Source organism: Nanorana parkeri, unplaced genomic scaffold (assembly GCF_000935625.1).
Source record: "Nanorana parkeri isolate BGI_ZX_2015 unplaced genomic scaffold, ASM93562v1 scaffold329, whole genome shotgun sequence".
NCBI classification, from domain to species: Eukaryota; Metazoa; Chordata; class Amphibia; order Anura; family Dicroglossidae; genus Nanorana; species Nanorana parkeri.
This window is the reverse complement of record NW_017306597.1, coordinates 238,743-246,086: the sequence shown is the minus strand read 5'-3', so window position 1 is coordinate 246,086 and position 7,344 is coordinate 238,743.

Here is a 7,344-nt window from a genome sequence, read left to right as displayed (position 1 = left end):
ATATATTCTTCTGTCTATCTTTCTTATCGGCCTCTATTGCGATCAGTTCCTCCATATATGTTATTTCTACCAATGTAATCTCCCAACTCTCTAATGAAGGTGGGGTCAGGGATTTCCACCCCCGTGATATATTAACTCTCGCTGCAGCCAGTACGAATCTCAAGATATCAGTCTTTCTCTTATTTGTGGGGCCAGGAATTAATGATAACAATGCAATTAAAGGGTCATTCTCTATGCTTAAGTTCCCTATGGAACGGCATACTTCGAATATTAACTCCAAGAATGCCTGTAATCTAGGACAGCTCCACCAAATATGCAGGAACGTTCCCTCCTCAATGCAGCATCTCCAACATCTATCTGACTCTCCAGGGTTTATGTGTTTAATTCCTACTGGTCATCTATACCATCTTGACAGTATTTAAAAAAAAATTCTGATAAAATGAGGATTTAATAGAACTATGTGTCATGGTGAAAATTCTTCCCCACTCTTTCTCAGAGATCTCCCTCCTCAACTCCTGTTCCCATCCCTTTATGTATTTTGTGTGGCCTTTAGCTTCTTCCTCTATCAACAGACCATAAACTTGTGCTTTCTGCATTCTAAGACAAAAGCCTACACATATTTCAAAAACATCTAAATTAAAAGCATATCGCTAACTTAAATCTTCATAAATATTTTAATGTGATGGTATTACAACAATCTTCATGAATTAGTTTTAGGTTTTTGGATATAACAAGTATAGAAGCATAGAATTAATCTGTTCACTGTAAGCATTTCTTCCACAATATATCCACTTATCCTGGTTAAATGAATGCTGTATTTTGTTTCCTAAGGCTGGGTATACAGAACAAAAGGGTAATATTAGAGTATTGTGCTATTCAGTTCGCTTGGTGCACATGGCAGCTGCAAATCTCTGAACTCAAAAGAGGGGGTGAATAGAAGGGTTAGGGGTGCCAGGCGTCCTGTGCTGAGGTGGGGTTGAAAATGCATACGTGTAATAGGCCCTGGTATCACCATGGTACCCGCTTTGTTCAGGGAGAATAGTGAGGTTGGCACAAGTTCAGCTTCGAAGGTCTTTGGGCAGCTTTAATGTGCAGACTGCTCACCCTGCCAAATTCTTTCTGTATTTGTGTTGTGAGGTCGAGACTCACGTCCGTTTCACCTTAACACACCCTGGCAGATGCGGGCCTTTCTCTTGCTTTTGGGTAGAATGGTATCGGCGTTTAAACAGAAAAACATTTAGGTCTCTGTCTGAAAGCCTTACAAGAAAGCCATCTTTCTAAAACGCCTTAAATGTCTCTTTTTGATTAATATATCTGGTACTAAGTTCTAAATTCAACGTAAGCAAGTTTACTATGATTTGTAATAACATACAAGTTACGGTAATAGAAAACATCTGTGAACACTAACCCCAAGTAGATTCTTATTCCTGACGGATGGGAGTAATAGCACAGTAAAATCGTATGTGTATTAATTTATACATAGGATTAAGTTTCTGACCTGCTAAAGTGAATCCAACCCAGTGACTGAGAAGTACAAATTGTGTGAAATTGAGACAACGAATTAACTTTATGCCAATTTAGAATTTAGATGGCAGGACATTATTTGTTGTAAAATAAATGAAATTCAAACAGGTGTTGGTGCTACTTAAGTCGTGGGATTTCAGTTTTATGTTCGCCGATAAACAACCACCTTTGAAGCTCAATGTATGAAAATATTCTTCATCTGAATTGTTTTTTCTTTACGGACTAGCTGGTCAATCACACCAGTTCTTTCTGTTATTCTTGTCACTTTAACACATAGTAAGAAGATATTTTATGGGCTGCACCATGTTACACTTCATCAATTACTGTGGGATTAGTTACATCATACCTCCCTACTGTTAATACCTTCAGTGTGTACATCGAATACACGTATAACATTTTCCCTCCACTGTGGCTGTGACTAAAGCTATCGTTACAGGTTATTATAGAATCAGATAATGGACTTAAATGTAATTTTGATAAATATACTGCAGGTAGCACTGTAAGTCTGGCAGTTCTTGGCAGAAATACAGGGGTGCAACCAAAGCCCATGTGCCTTTGGGCTCTAGTTAATTAGTTGTCATATATTCCTGAAAAGAGCATTCATTATTTCCCAGTTTACACCTTATATAGTTGTGGCAGTGCGTGGCAATGCCACTGTGTTATCTCCATTCCTGTGTCCAGAATTTGAGTGGCCAGCACATGCTGATGGCACAGGTGTGCACAGCCTTTAAAATAAAGGCTGTTGAGAAGGGTTCAAGGCTCCACCTGGGAGACAGGAAAACTCCACCCAGGAGTCAGAGTGGAGTCCCATGTGGCAGAGTGCTGCAGGTTGGAAAAGCCAAGTGTGCAGTTTAGTACGAGACTGAGAGTGGCCTGAGGTCTAAGGCCAGAGCAGCGGTTCTGCTAATGCAAAGCCAGGAGGCTGGATGGGCATGTATTGCCAAGATATGCTAAAGAACCCCTGCGAGGGTAATTGTTCTTGTTTGTGAACTGTCATTTCTAAAAGTGGGCAAGGAAGCCCTGAAATGAAGATTTCTGCGAGTGGATGCGTCCTTAATGCACTACTGTTTGGAGCGAATTCTCACATAGTGAAAAGGCAAACATAAATCAAAGCTGTTTAGACATGTTACATTAATGTATATCTTCTGCCAAAACGTTTTATTCAGTCTTGGATAGAATGGGGAAGGATTAGAACTCCTGTCAGGTTTTACTTCTGTTGCAGAGATTATTTCACTTTTTTAAATGCAACACAGACAGAAGTAAAATTGCTTTTATAACTTAAAGGTGAACCCCAGTCTTACCTTTTTTTCCCCACACTACGGCCTTGCAAGTCCTCACCCATGTTGAAACAGATTACTCTCAATTCCCTGTAAATTTGCATCTTTAAAATATAACCCTTTGAAGCTGCAGCAGCTATCTTGAGCCCCCCTCATTTATTGCAGGGGTGCACATTAGGTCGAACACCATCTACCAGTTGTTCTCAAAGTTAACGCTGGTAGATCGCAATCACAAGTTGGCTCGCTGTCCTGAACTTCCCCCCCCGGATCAGGAGAGAGCGAGGAAAGACAGCCAGGAGAGAGAAAGGACAGACAGCCAGGAGAGAGAGAGAGGACAGACAGCCAGGAGAGAGCGAGTAGAGATAGCCAGGAGAGAGAGCAGGGAGAGACATCCAGGAGAGAGAGCGACAAGATACAGCTAGGAGAGAGTGAGGAGAGACACCCAGGAGAGACAGAGTGAGGAGAGGCAGCCAGGAGAGGGCGAGGAGAGACAGCCTGGAGAGAGAGAGGAGAGACAGCCAGAGGAGAGAGAGATTAGAGAAAGCCAGGAGTGAGGGAGGTGTTTTTTTTTTATTTTCGTTGGTAGATCCCATTGAACTCGTCATTTGAAAAGTAGATCTCAACAAAAAAAATTGTGGGCACCCCTGATTTACTGTCTGAATGACCCACATTCTCTATTCAATAACTCCTCACCCTGATCCGCACTGTTGTTGACTCCCTCCCACAATAATTTTGTTCCCAAGCTTTAAGTGAAAGAACACATCCCTGGCATCACTTCAACTAATCTGCAACTAATCATCAGAGTGCACAGCTAGAGCCTGCAGCACCCGGTGGCAGGCACATTAAGCATGATATTTACAGGAGCACCCCAGCCCCTCTCACCAAACGAAGAGCAAAGAGCAGGAACCAGACCCAATGATGATGAATTATTTGATTGAAAAGATTTTAACTGCATGTTGATCCCGGGGGGAAATGGGAACAAGTAAGGTATTATATGCATACACTACACTTTGGCTTTAAGTGGGGGATGCTAAAACCTCTGTCAGGTTTCTATTGTTGTCTGATTCTCAATTGCAGATTTTCCCCCACTTCCTGCCTGGTAAAACATTTTCCCCAAACCAGAAAATGAGAGGAAATCTCTCTAACGGAGCCCCGGATAACAGTAAAGCCTGACAGGGGTTCTAACCTTTCCCCGTTCTATCCAATGTTAAGAAAAACACACATTTTGCGTGCAGATACATGTTTAAAGTGGAACTAGACCCACCAATTTAATGGTCTCATAAAACAATTATTTTCAAGGCATGCCAACTGTCAGGGTTGCCAGTGTGCTTATTTCAGCACTCCACTAAACTTTCATGTCCTTAAATGATGGGTGCCATAGCTGCATTACCATGGCAACTGCAATCCAAATAGAGGCTAAGATGGGGCTTTAACCATTATTTTTCATTAGCAGACATCCCAACTCTCCCGGACGTTCCGGGAGTCTCCCGCTATTAGATAGCGGCTCCCGGCCGACCAGGAGAGAAACATTTTCTCCTAGAAAGGTTTACTCTGCTTATCTAGCAGAGTAAACCTTTCCCTGCGATCTGTTTTTTTTTCTGACATCGGGCCACGGCAGCCGCCGTCAGTCAGAGAAAAAAAAACAAAAAAACAGCATAGGAATGCATAGCTAGATTGCTATTGACTATTTCACTTTGCAATAGCCAATAGCAGACTAGCTATTGCACCCGCCCAATGCTGCTGTCAATCAGCAGAGGTGGACCTGAAGTTCTCCATCAGGTCCTCTTCTAGTGATTGACAGCAGCAGAGGGTGGGTTCAATAGCCAGCTTGCTTTTTTCAGGTTCGGGTCCCTGCATTAGGGCCTATAGAACTGTGCCCACTAGCAGTAAAATTTTTACCCATCTCGGGTCTTGCCACTGAACACAAAAAAAAGCTAATGCCAATATGCCACATGTATCAGCCACTGATTTCTAAAGCATAGTTGTACCTGTAGTTTCAAACAAGCACAGATGTATGCAGTTATCTGTTACTGAACTCAAGTTCATTTTATGGGCAGAACTAAGCATTAGCAGCCTGCACTGAGTATCCCCGTCTCTGATTTCTAACAGAGGAACACAAAGGAAAAGCCTGACTTGCAGAGAAGTAACGAAAAACCACAGGGTGGGAGGAACGAACTTCAGATGTGGGATTCACAGCCAGGCTAGGAATGTGAAATGCACTGCGTCCTCTTAATTATTTTATGAATGCACCTGCTCTAACACAGGCTTGTGAAGCAGACACAGAGATCTGGACTATGTTACTGCTCTAGGCACACAATGATTCCACAATAGGGACAGGCCAGACACTACTAAATGTCACAGATATTAAAGGACTGCTGGTGAGGAACAAATTAGGTATTAGTAGTAGTAGCGGACGTAATACTGTAGTAGCATTAGTATTAAACAATGAGAAGTGTTAGGTATGTAATATTTTCATCCTTACCTTCTTTCATAGCATCTATGTGAGACAGAAAACAGTCATTTCTACAACTAAATCAAAATATAAAGTCATACAGCTGTTTAATTTTTGCAAGTGAGCTAACTCTTGGATTAAGTGCCAATTATGTTGATGAGGAACTTTGGTTGAACACTTTTAGAACATTTATGCTTTTCTACCACCCTGCCCCTGCAATTCTGTTATATGCAATACTTATTTACCTTAAAAGAGAACTATGGGGTAAGTGTTTTTCCCCATAGTTCTCTTTAGGGTCACAGAAGGACATATGGAGGACACCTCCTCCCATGACCCAAAGCTCAGTATATTGCTGGCAATACTGAGAGTGCCGCAGCCGGGATGGATCCCGACAATACTGTCGTGATCCACCCAGCTGTGTGAGTGACAGCTGGCTCTGTCACTCACACAGAGGCAGAGCCAGCTGTGTCCGCCCCCTCCCCTGTCCGTTCCTCCACTCAGCACTGGAGGATCGGAAAGGGGAGGGGAATCCCTGTGGGGAGTGGGGACAGACAGTCACCAATCTCTGCAGGGAGATGATTGGAAAGTGATCGAGCGACGGTATGTGTTCGCTCACTTCCCGATCAATAGAGCCAAAGTGTGACAGCTTTATTGTCACACGTCGGCTCTAACTATGAGTGCAAGTTACTCACCTCATAATTCTCCTTTAAAGCTGAACTCTGGGATAGTTAAAAAATTTCACTTGCAGAGCCCCCAACCTTCTTGCACTACTAGAGTTAAACACTCATTTTGTCTAGAGGAATGAGCAGTAATACTTACCTTACTCAAAAGGTGATGAATTCTCATCTTGCACCCATGACATTATTATTTACACTAGACACCTCTACACACACCACTGATATATGAAGAATGAGGCCCACTTCACATGTGCATTTTAGGGCTGATGGCGGATTCTTGGAGCTAGAATCACTAGTGGTTGTAGTCAGCTGCAGTCGCTCTGCTTGTCACTATTCGCATGTATTCACAGGGGCCTGTCATCTGTCTCTAACCGCAGGTAGCTGCCGGATGTGCAGATATATGCGAATAACAGTATATAGCTGCAGCTTCTGTCAGATTTACAAAATTATTTGTGATTCCAGTTTCAGAAATATGTAGATTTTTGGTGAAGAAATCTGTTGCCAGACCTAAAAAAAAGCCTGTGTAAATATGGCCATAGGATTCAGGTCCCTTGACCCCGTCCAAGTATCAAAGTATGATGACTCCTACAAAAGATGCATAATGCAGTGATGTTAGCCTTCATCTTTACTTGAAGGCAGACACGGAGAGAAGGAGCGGAGGGGTTACATGACTGGGGGGAGGAATAGCCCCGGGAGAAGGAGTTAAACAAAAATGGGGATAGCTGGTCTTACCTGATTGGACGTTGGAGTCAGGTGTCCGGGAGGAGCAGCATGGGAAGGAGCTGCAAGGGCTGAGGGATGTCCTTTCCAGAAAATCGACGAAGGAAGCCGTTTGTCCCACCCTCCCGCCCTGAATGTTGGGGTTTTGTGGGTTGCGGGGTTCTTTTGTCACTACAGCTTGGCGGGTTAGGGGGTCTTTGGGGGGTTTACAAAATCGTTGTTGATTAAAAAAAAGGGGGGCCATCAGCTAGTATGGGTGCTTCCCCCCCTGTTGGTGTCCAGATGTGCAGGGGGGCGGGGCTTGGCCCCTTGGGAACCTGGAAGGGGTAATCGTCCTCAAGCTGGTTGTGGTGCAGCTGGGGAAATGGGTGGAGTGTTAAGAGAGGCCTTTTGGGCTGTTGGGCACCCAAAGACCCCTTCTCAGGTCAACAATCATTGAGAGTATTATTTGTACCGTGTTTCCCCGAAAATAAGACACCGTCTTATTTTCTTTTTTGCACGAAAAAAGACACTAGGTCTTATCTTCGGGAGATGTCTTACCTGGCTGGGGGAGGACTTCACAAGGTCCCGGAAGGCGGCGTGTTGTTGCCGGTCCCGGTGTGATGTTATGCCGCTTCCATCGGGCGTGCGGGCAGGGGGGGGCGTGTGGGCGGGAGCTGCGGCCGGCTGGCGTGTGGGCGGGAGCTGCGGCCGG